Source organism: Dipodomys merriami, unplaced genomic scaffold (genome assembly GCF_024711535.1).
Source record: "Dipodomys merriami isolate MVZ:Mamm:240054 unplaced genomic scaffold, mDipMer1.0.p SCAF_12, whole genome shotgun sequence".
Lineage (NCBI taxonomy): Eukaryota > Metazoa > Chordata > Mammalia > Rodentia > Heteromyidae > Dipodomys > Dipodomys merriami.
The window spans coordinates 33,626,884-33,639,207 of record NW_027202493.1 but is presented as its reverse complement, the minus strand read 5'-3'; the positions used below and the strand labels follow the sequence as shown (position 1 = coordinate 33,639,207).

The window sequence follows — 12,324 nt, the reverse complement described above, 5'->3', positions numbered from 1 at the left end:
GGCATATTCAATGCTGACATTGTTTTTAAGTCTTCTGTTACTAATAGTGATATTGCTTTAAATTTTTTATGCATATGCCATTTATAATATTCTTAAAAGCTTTCATTTAGTTTTAGGTCAGGCTTCTGTACCATTATTGTCATTTCTAAATGTGTGATTTGGAACCGTGGAATTGTAAAATGACTTAATCATTAAAGCCAAGCCTTTTCGTTTTCATCTTCCACTATCTTTATTCTCTCCATGGTGATTAATGTGAATGTAGGATTTGTGACTGAGAGGTGGTGTCAGATTTTAACAATATTTTCTCATAAACATTCCTGGCAGAGAGATTAAGCATACCTTCTACAGAAATCACATTACTAAGATGTTTATATAGCAGTCAAAGATAATAAATTTTATATCAGTCTTTAACATACTGTTCATTTGTTTGTTTTCAAGGCTGGAAGTAGATATCATTTAGCTAGAGACAGCTTTTCAGAAAACTGTCATTCTTGATGGGGTTTATACGTTACTAAAGAGAGTAAATTTTTATTCCCTTAAAAAAACAACCTCTGTTAAGTTATACCAAATGAAACAAATTGTAAAACATGATTTCCCAAATGAATTACCACATTCTCTATGACTTAATTTCTTCTGACAATTTTTGTAGTGACAACACAGTTTTTGTCTGACATGCACAATTAGGTTTGGTGAAGCACATTTATTTCATGTTTCTGACTCTGAGAACACAACTCAACTCATACTGAGAAACATCTTACAAACGGTGGCCAGTGCAAAGAAATCTGTGGCAAATTAAGATGAATTAATGTTGAACTGGGATTCATAAAACATGAAACAAGGCCATAAACCAGAGGTATAAAAGTTTAAGCAATAACCTCTTTAAAAGGTAATAGGGTGAATAATGGTACATTGGCTCTAAGATTCACAGTTGAGAGAGAAAGAAAGAGATGGAACAAAGTATACATACACATAGAGAGGAAAAAGACAAGAGGAGAAACAGATTCATGTATTAATCTACTACAGTTTTAGTGTCCTAACATCACATAAATAAGGCAAAAATAAGAATTCATCAGATGCCTCGCTATTATCTAAATGGGAGATCCCAAATTCATTTGCTGAAACTTAATCACCACTGCTATTATGTTAAGAAGAAAAGTCTATAGGCAATTATTGAGTCAAGAGAGCTACAAAAATAGGCTTAGTGTCTTTTTCAGAGAGGTCTAAGGGAGCTGGTTGTCCTATCATTCATCCGGTGCTCATAAGAAGGATGAGGACTCTCACCAGAAACTTTCTATTCTTGATATGTGAGAGATGAATTTCTGTAGTTCATTCGTTACAGTAGCCCATATGAACCAAGACTTTCCTGTGATAATCATTAATAGCATAACAAAACTTCCTTCACCTCTCTTATGACTGCTAGAGCTTCGCATTTTATTTACACTTGTCTACTTAACAAGGTTATTGCCACCAGAATGGCCAAGACTACATCTGATATAACTTATATATTTCTCTAGTTTCCAGCACAACAGGCCACTGAGAGGAAAAAAATGTAGAATCTAAAATATTAAAGAATAAATGAGTTAATAATTTCATTTTTCTGAAATTATCTCAAAAATTGAAGCTATTCACCACTTAGATTCTTGCTTTAAAAACTTCCTCTGCTTGGGGGTGGATTAGGTGGGGGGGAGGATGGGAAGGGATGGGAAGGGGAAACAAAGGAGGAGGCTACAATGCTTGATAAGAAATGTACTCACTATCTTGCCCATGTAATTGTAACCCCTCTGTACAGTATGTTCACAATAAAAAACTTCCTTTGCTATAGTATTTATAAAGCATAGCTTTTATAAGGTTCTATCTATAAATCTATATTGCAGTATCTTCTATGAGCAAGGATTCTGTGCCTGCTGTAGACACTGGCATTCTATTTATTACGCCATATGGTTTAGAAGCATACTTTCCCCACACCCAGGTTTAAAAGCATTTCTCTAGAGAGATATTGTTTTTCATTTCTTGAAGTTGTGGAGCACTTAACATACAGGGGCTTTGGAACAGTATTTGTGAGTAGAAATCCTAAAAGTGACCATCATAGCTTTTAAGTGAAATGAGTTTCTGCTCTTCCTATAATCCCAGAGGTAGAAAAGTAGAACTTGCATTAAAATATGAAGGCTCATGGTAAGTAGCTGTTCATCTAGATGGGTGTGATCAATTCGGTCTTGTTATCCAGCTATAGTGGGAAAAGAAGAGGATCCTGGTTCATTAGCAAGATTGGGCAAGAAGTAAGACCCTATCTCAAAAAAGTAAGTGCAGGAAAGGGCTGCAGGCATGGTTTGGTGGTTCAGCCTAGGAACTATAAGACTCTGAGGTCAAACCCCAGTACTGCTAAGCATAAAAAGGTTTTAAAAGATAGCGATAAGTTAGTAGTCATCAACATGATTGCTTTTCAGAAACACCAGTAGTTGTTTGCATGAAGTGCATTTTAAAGCACTTTCTTTTTTCCGTATAAATACTAGACTCATCATCAATTATTCTGTCATTAAAAATAAATTCAGTAGCTCAGTACAATAATCAGTTATAAGACATCTACAAAGCTCTCTCCAAGTCTAGTAAATATTTTTGATATTGAATTCAAATATATTTATGTGTAGTGAAAGACTTCATTCCCAATTTAGATATTAGGTAGTTATAATAGGGGTAAAAATATTTTCTTAATAAAGAACACGAGTCTCCAACAGGGAAGAAATTAGTTACACACTACAGGCATTATGGTGTTAGTGTATTAATGTTTTATAATAAGATACTGGAGACGTGCATTGTCAACTGTGTTACAGCTAGGCAGATCTTTAATTTCTAACATGTTTGTAAAATCAGGTTTCTGAGGAAGTATTATTTCCGCACCACCGACTAGACCACTACATCCTGAATTGTTCATAGGAAATTTAACTCATGCCAGACCACATCTGAAGATTCTTGAGCACTAGAGAGTATTTGTAAATCTCTAAGTCATAAGACATCACTTCTTGAAATAGCTGGTTATCCATCTCCTTGCCAGTCACTTGTAGAGAGTATAAACAGCTTCCTATTCCAAAGTGCTCCCAGATCTTTTGTATTCCTTCTTCTCCAAACACTGCTGCCTATCTTATTTATTATTCTCAAGTCACAGCTAATACATGAAACCACTACATTTTGCTGTTCAATGAAATTTTGCCAGAAGGGATAAAAGCACAGAGCAGAAACAAATTAAAACTGAAAACCAGAAGTCATCTCCTGCTGGTGTTTCCTTTCTAGAACACGGCCTTTAGGCTTAGAGACTATAATTGGGAGTGTTTTCCTTCTCCCCAAAGCTCTTTCTCCTAATCTGGCCTCCATCTCTGGGCCTTGGCCAGAGGAAATTATAATACACTTAACATAAATGTATGTTATTGCCACAAGAGGATGGGCCTTACTTTTAGGATCATATCTAATTAATCGGAATGTCTCTGTTGTCTATTTACTCTAACTTGACACATCAGATCAGAGCTATGAGAAAACAGAAGAAAGAGGTCATGAAAAGGTAATGTATTCTGTTCACATTTGACAAATGGAAATGAAGATGTCTTTTGAATAATAGTGGTGTGTGTGTGTGTGCGTGCGCGCGCGTTTGCTTAGTTTTAATTAGGATATGGTTACCTGTAATGGAGGTGGCCATCCCGAATCCATGTGATTTGGCTGACATTTCCCATTGGCTGGTGTTTTTCATTCCCCACAAGGGCCTGCTTGTGATGTCACTTTGCATTGAGGTCCCAAGTTATAACCTCATGAGGATGGAAATCAACTTCCTTGACATGGCTTTCTTGCCTTCGACATGATTGGGACCGTAGTTATTCTAAGGTCTATTTTAGAGAAATTTGAGGGCTGGGAAGGTGGCTCAGTGGTAGAGCGCTTGCCTTGCATGCCTGAGGGGCTGGGTTCTATGCTTCAGCACCACTCAAGTGGTAGAGCACTAGCCTTGAGCTGAAAAGCTGAGGGACAGTGCCCAGGCCCAGAGTTCAGGACCCCCCCCAAAAAAGAGAAAATTGATGGTTTCTTGTTGTGTAAGAATACAATTTTTATTTCATTATTGTAGAAAATTAATATTTAATACAATACTTACCTCTAAATATTTTCTGTCTTCCTAGACACCCCTCTGTCCTTCACTTTTGATTAGACAGTGGGAGCATTTGTCTGAAATAGTGTTTTCTATTGTCCTTTGACATTTCTAGCTTTCGCCTTTATTTCCAATTGAGGATGCAAGACCAAAAAAAAAAAAAAAAAGCCTACAGAACTTACCATCCATTTTCCTCCTGAGGTCTCTATTTGATTTGCCCATGGTTTCAATCTTCTTATATTTTAGGTATATCTCTAGCTCTACTTATCAAGAGGAAGAGAAGAACTGAGTAAAATAAATGTATCCCATTTTCTTAAAAGTGGAAAATTCTGCCTCATCATTTTTATCTTAACTGACTCTTAAATCCATCTTTACCCATATTGCTTCCTAAAATGTGGTGGCAGAACTCACCAACCAATCCTCTTAGTATCAGAACTACTTAGAAAGTCTAGACCTACATTAGATAAACTTTGCCCTACTATTTAAGTGAAGTTCAAATTATGTCATTTTGGGGACCTGAGGTAGTGCTGCCTGCCAGATGCAAGAGAAGTCCAGAAGACTGGAAAATGGAAATAGAAAATGAGAATATAGTATATTTAGATTTAATAATAAAAGCCACAGAAGCATAAATGATCTAACTTTAAAATTAAAATGACAAAATAGTTTGAGACTAGATGAAAGTGTCAAATATATGTTTTCACATGGCATATAGTTTCAAGAAATGAAAGACAGGTTAAAATAAAAAGGATGGAAAAATATGACACTATATTAATATTAGAAGGTACATTTCAAAGCAAGAAAATCATTAATATATAAGTAGAGGAACATATCATGATGATAAAAAGGTCAGTTGAAAATTCACATTTGTAACTTCATGTTTACAATTATGACAGCTTCAAAACACAAAGGAGAAAAAAAGACAACGCCACAATTATAATTGCAGATAAACAATCTTCTCTCTGAGTAATAGAATTAGAAACAAAACCACGAAAAGAATCAAGACTTAACACACACCATCCTCATCATTCCTGCCCTAACTAATTAAGAGCAAACATTATATACCGAATAAAATAAATTTATTCGAATTATCCTCTACCTCCACTGTAGGGTATTGGCAATATTTTGGAAAACACACACACAAAACATACATACACACATGCATACACATTCACATATATAATTTTTACCCTTGCCTAATTTTTTTGGGAGGGGTGGTAGTCGTGGGGCTTGAACTCTAGGCTTGGGCGCTGTCCCTCAGCTCTTCAGCTCAAGGCCAGTGCTCTACCGCTTGAGCCACAGTGCCACTTCTGGTTTTCTAGTGGTTTATTGGAGATAAGCTCTCAGGGTCTTTCCTGCCTGGGCTGGCTTTGAATTGCGATCCTCAGATCTCAGCCTCCTGAGTAGGATTACAGGCGCCTGGCTCCCTTGCCTAATTTATAAGTAAGTAACTTTCTGTTTGCCTTGAGAGTCTAAGGAAGCATATGAAGAATTGACCAAATGTATGGGAAAAACTTATAAACTGATATAGAACACTGGAAATAGAAGGATCCAGGACCTAAACAAAAGAAAATGAACAGAAAGAAATAATTATTACTCTCACTTTTAAATAATGCTAGCACAAACTGTCATCTCCAGCTCAATGATGCATGAGTAGTTATCAGAATGTGACTTGTATTTTTTGTTTCCACATTGATTCTATTCATTATTTTACCTTCGCTGAAATCTGATGTTATTTGGTAATTAATAACACAATTTAAAAAAAAGACATTTCTGAACTGATGGAGTAAAGGCACTTCAGTCTCCAGGAACTATGGTTTATCTTGTTGCAACTATTTTTGCTTATTTTTAGCTCAATAAGATATCAATAATAACTTCAGAGAATAAATGCTTGAGAATAGAGAGTGCAAAAAAGCTTTAGAATTATGATATGGGCATTTTCAAATTTGTATTACTATCATTAACTTTTTATGTTGTGTCTATTTCCTGAAATAGTTAACATGCAAATTATTTCTTCTCTGACTTATGCAAGTTTCCTCAAATGTAGAGTGATATAAAACATTATCTGTACGGAAATCAGTTACTACCAATGTAACTAAAGTAGATCATCTTTGTTATAACTACAGGTAGAAAATTAAATGCAGCTCCTTCGCTAATATTGGTTGTAAAGGTATTGATTTCCTTAAACATTTGTGTTGGTAAAGTCTTCTTGTATACTTTCCTTTGATTTTAAGCATACTGAAAGCAAGCTTGTTATTAAAAAAAAAGACAAAGCACAAAGGGCGAACCAATGCAACAGTGATACTAATAAGACAATATGTTGTAAATGAACTGTACAACTTGGGGGGGAGATTGGGAGGGAATGAAAGTGGGAGAAAAATGAGGGAGGGTTAATAAGTTCAACAAGAAATGTGCTGACTACCTTATGTATGTAAATGTAACTCAACATCTTGACAATCAAATTAAATTAAAAATACTACTTGGTGATAATAAAAATAACTTTAAATATAAAATAACTATATATAACTATAATTATAATAAAAATAAATATTATAGAAAAACTACAAATGTTAAAAATGACTATAAATATAATAAAATGTAAACAAAATTAGGATATGTTTCTTTATATGCTCTATTACTATATCAATTATTGTTATCATATTTCAAAGTATTAACAACTCAGGAGGTTTGTGATTTTTACTGAATTTTTCCCTGCTACATTTCCAACTGAATATTACTATAAAGCATGTATATCATGGATAAATTAGTTTCAGATAAAAGCAACAAAAATAATCTTATCTTTGTGATAGTCTTTAATTTTATTATATCAATGAGGAAATAATGAGAACAATAAATGTCATCAAATTAATGAAATTATTTGCAACATTTTATCCTATAAAAACAAATCAAATTTAAAATAATTCAATAAATTTAAGAGAAAAATTATAATTGTAGAGCCAAAGAAATCTATCCATCTACCTATCTATCTCTACCTATTTAGACATACATATATCTATTTCTATATAGATATGTACAGAAAGAGAGAAAATATTTGATATGAGACAGACTATTGTCATAAATGAAACCATCTAAAGTTAAAATTTACATGGAAAATTCAGAAGAGCTATAATAATATGTATCTCACTTAATGACTAGAAGATTAGAAAAAATATTGTGCGAATGGTATGAGAGAATAATGATATGGAAATATAATAGAAAAGAGAAAAAACATTGTAACACAAATCTACATTTCATCCTCAAATAATAATAGTGTGTCTTAGCCTTGCTTGAAGAAAGACAAGGAATTTAAAGTCCAAGAGACTGAAGTGACTACGCAGCTAATTACAAAGGCAAATGGGCTAAAACAAGTATTTACATTCTCTCTTTCAACATTGACTCCATTTATCTTTTTGACTGCCTTCAAGCTGTAATTAAGAAACTTTATAAAATTGACATGAAGTATCGTATGCACTTTTTGACAGATTAAATTCCAAAGCCTAGGATTTAATAATCTGTAAGAAAACAATGTTTACTAAAACTGATTGAAGTAGAAAGTTATTAATGATCTTGATTTCTATAGGTAAATTATAAAAAGTAGTTATCAAATTTTCATTCTGTGTTGTGAATGGACAGCATAGTACAAAGTACCAGGGTAAATGTACCTTTAAAGGATATCTACCGCCGGGCGCCGGTGGCTCACGCCTGTAATCCTAGCTACTCAGGAGGCTGAGATCTGAGGATTGCGGTTCAAAGCCGGCCCAGGCAGGAGAGACCGTGAAACTCCTATCTCCAATAAACCACCAGAAAACCGGAAGTGGCGCTGTAGCTCAAGTGGTAGGGCGCTCGCCCTGAGCTGAAGAGCTGAGGGGCAGCGCCCAGGCCCAGAGTTCAAGCCCCACGACCGACAAGGAAAAAAAAAAAAAAAAAGGCTATCTACCTGTTTTTATATGGTTCCACATCTCTGAAAAAGTGAAAAATGTACAATGTTTTTCTTTCTGAAGCAATTGTAAGATTGATGCTTAAGCTGATAATGTCTAGGGAAAGCAGTTATAAACATATGATTTATTAATACCAATGTAAACCTTCTGGATTAAGCAAGAGACATGCTAATCTGAAGTGCCTAGGTGAAGAATTCTCTGAATGTGATGTAGATCAGGTTTCCTAATCTTGATTAATTCCACACATATTTAACACATTTGGACTGTTTTGCTATCATGTACTAAGGGTACTAGATTCTGGAACATTCATCCATTAGTTCTATTTTTTTTTCAGAAAAATTCTCTTATTATATGTACACAAGTCATGGTGTTTCTCTGACAAACAGACACTTTTTTTTCATGCCAGGACAAAGCCATATTTACTGTGTGAATGTTCTTTGTCTTAATATGTACTTTGTTAATATGAACACAGGAGTCACTTGTTATTGTTTATCTTGATACTCTTTTTTGATACTTTAACTTTTGCATTCTTCATATTGGACTGGTCATTGCTTATATCTCAATTTTTAAGCAAAGATATCAAGTAAAATAAACAATAAACACATATGATGTACACACACAAATCTAACAAATTATAGCATACTTTCCATACACTTCTGAAGTATTCAAAAATAATAACACTGGGGCTGGGAAGGTGGCTCAGTGGTAGAGCGCTTGCCTTGCATGCATGAGGCCCTGAGTTCGAATCCTCAGCAGCACATAAGCAAAAAGAAAAAAGCCAGAAGTGGCATTGTGGCTCAAGTGGTAGAGTGCTAGATTTGAGCTGAAGAGCTGAGGGACAGCGCCCAGGCCCAGAGTTCAGGCCCCACGACTGGACCCCCCCCCCAAAAAAAAAGTAATAATAACACCGAGTAAACAAAATTACAATGAATCAAAACAAGCCTTTTTCTACCTTAAAGAAAGAATAAACAAGAACAGGTATAAGGGCAAAGATTACAGACTACAGACAATAGGGGAAAAAAAGCAAAACAAATAAAGGTCTCAATAGCTCCTTGCGAATACATGAAGAAAAAGATGCAAGTATTAAACATCATCAAGAAACTGTATCTAAACTTAGTCAGATGTTTAATATAGATATAATGTAGGCCCAAGGGTTCCAAAGTGTTAATGAGTATATATTCTGTACTTAGACTAATGGAAATACTGACTGCCCAAGAAAAGGCAAAAAATAAAAAAGTTATAGGATTCCAAAAGTAAGTACAGGGTTCTCATTATTGACTAATGTTGGACTTACTTCTTTCTATATTAAATCTCTTAAAGTGAAACAAATTATGTATTAGATGAAACACTTACCCAAATCCATTTGGTTAAATTTAGCAACCTTTATTGGAAGTAATATAAAAAAAGATTGGAAGAAACTAAAACAAAATTTTTCCTTCAAATCAATAGCAAAGGGCAGGGATAGAGCCCAGTGGCAAAGTGATTGCCTAGCAATTGCAACGTCCTGGGCTTGAGCCCCAAAACCACATACGAAAGACTCCCCTCCCTCCAACAACTACAGTTAAAAACCAATAGCAAAGTGGTAGTTCTTAATAAGTGGTCACTGACACCATTAAAAAATGTCTGATCAGAGGTAGAATTTATTTATTTTTATTTTTTTTATTTTTCAATTAATACTTTATTATATTTTCAACATTGAGAAATAAAGGAAGGAATAATTTAATTATGGATAATTGGTAGTAATATAGTATATGTAATTTAATAATATACAGATATCTTTCTTATTTTATACATATATGTATATATATAAGCTATGTGTATGTCTATTTCTTTTTATTGTTTGTTTTTTTAAAATTTAATTTTATTTTATTTGTGAACATACTGTACAGAGGGGTTACAATTACATGGGCAGGATAATGCGTACATTTCTTACCAAGCATTGCAGCCTCCTCCTTTGTTTACCCTTCACATCCCTTCCCAGCCTCCCCCCTCCCCCCCAATCCCAATCCTTCTCCTTCCCCCCCCCCCCCGCCCCCCCCCCCCCCCCCCCCCGCACCGACGTTGTAAAGCTGGTTTTGGACATGACAACTTGTACTTCTCATTGTTGCAACAGGTCCACCTGTATCCTTAAACAACTGGTTTTTCCCCATCTCAGAGGTAAAATTTATTGATAGCAGCAGAATTTATTTATTTCTGTATTTATTAGCTTATTTATAGCAGCATCACTATTCAAGAAAGAATTAAATTAATGAATTCAGGAGAAACAGTGGAGAAGAGACTCTCTGGGCAGAGAGTAGTGCTATGTAGTAGGGCATAGTTTATTTAATAGTAGGGTCAACTTTTCTAAGCAGTTCTGACATTATAAGAAGACTGGTTGGTGAGTTCTGCCCCAAGAAGTACAAGAAACAATATGAATAAAGATGGATTTATTTGAGAGAGTTCCTGTTTCATCTCACATGAATAATAGGTTTTGTTGATTTGTTTTCTTTTTTTATTGTGAAAATACTGTACAGAGGGGTTACAATTACATGGGCAAGATAATGAGTACATTTCTTATCAAGCATGGTAGCCTCCTCCTTTGTTTCCCCTTCCCATTCCTTCCCATTCTCCCCCCGCCCACCCCCCCACCAAAGTTGTAAAGTTTGTTTTTGACATAACAACTTGTGCTTCTCATTGTTTGCAATGGGTCCACCTGTATCCCTATTTAAAGGATTTGTTTTTCCCCTTCTCCACAAATTATACCGACATCAAATACAGTGAAAGCAGGGGTTATACCTTGGGGGAGGGACATACAAAGCAACAAATAAATAATCTTATAAATGTGTTAGAAACAATTGCATGAAAGAAAAAAAAACATTTGAATACATATCTTAGGATTCATTTCCCTAACATCACCTTATCTGACCTTTTCTGCTTGTCTCAGACATATACTAGATATTGCAAATAAGGGAAACCATGGGACCTATGTTTCTTTGGGCCTGGCTTACTTCACTTAATATAATTTTTTCCAAGCCTTTCCATTTCCTAACAAATGGGGCAATGCCATTCTTTCTGATGGAGGCATAGAATTCCATTTAAACATGTTCTTGTTCAAGACTTCTTAGAGTAAATGAACTTCAGGTTTTCCTGGTTTTCTTCCACACAATGCTTTTAACAGAATACAGAACTACTTTGTTACCTTCGGTTTTACTACACAACATGGATTTCTTTCACCTAAAGATGATGGGAAAGTAGATTCACTGAAACTTATTTTTAAACTTATTATCTACATCTTCCAACAAACAAGGTAAGCAATTCAATAAGCTTTCATCTTTGTGTGTGTGTGTGTGTGTGTGTCTATTTCTGTCTTCAAAATGTTATGGCCTAACATTTTAGATAAAATTTCTAAATTTTAGAGCCTACATGACTCAATATTTTGAAGTTTATGGTGTTATATACCTGATCTGGTAGATATAACATTTCTTTAAAATAATAATTAATATGAAAAGTATCTTTGATTACACTTGCCATATTTTTTTAACTTACTTGCTTTTTGTATCATGCTTAAGTAGTTAGACAAAAGGGTCTGAACTTGACATGTCCGCTGACTACAATGCACCTTAATCAATGTCACCTCTTTCATCATTTTCCCTGTTTCTCCCAAACCCACCCATCCCTTCAATCTTCCTAGTACACTTCCACATATATCATGCATTAAATATTGTGACTGTACTCTTCTACCCTTCCTCTCTCCTTTTGTCTATTCCTTCTCCTTTACTTCACTCACTACATACACCTCAAGTGCTAGCTTTCTGGTATCCATTCTGCTAGGCTATAAGTGAGTTGTTCAAAGGATCTTTTGCATATGTTTATTTACTTTTATTTACATTGCTTATGCTTTAATTAGTATGAGTTCAAGGTAGGGTTTGCTGGGGGAAATTCTCTGAAAGTGCATCTACCTAGAAATACTTTTAATTGTGTTCTCATATTTAAATGATAATTTAGGTGACTAGCAAATTTTAATATCAAAATATTCTCCTCCTACTCTATAAAATATCATCTTACTAGCTTCTGTTACCAAAGATGCTCCTGAAATTCCACTTTCATTGAATTATTATTCCTTAATGAATAATATTATCATCATTTTAGGCTTGTAGCATTTCTTGTTTGTATTTAACCATGTTAACTTTAAATCTGTATGCCCTTTATACTAGTATATATACTGTTTCCATTTGAGAACTTGGAAACAATTTTAGAACTAAATGTATCTCAATTATAGCTTCAGAA

General features: G+C 34.5%; 1 non-coding gene across 1 annotated transcript; it reads left to right on the top strand.

Annotated features, from left to right (window-relative positions):
- Positions 1 to 8,743: 8,743 nt before the first annotated feature.
- Positions 8,744 to 8,816, top strand: Trnaa-ugc (transfer RNA alanine (anticodon UGC)). The gene has a single exon. It is a non-coding gene; the product is annotated as a tRNA-Ala (tRNA).
- Positions 8,817 to 12,324: the final 3,508 nt, after the last annotated feature.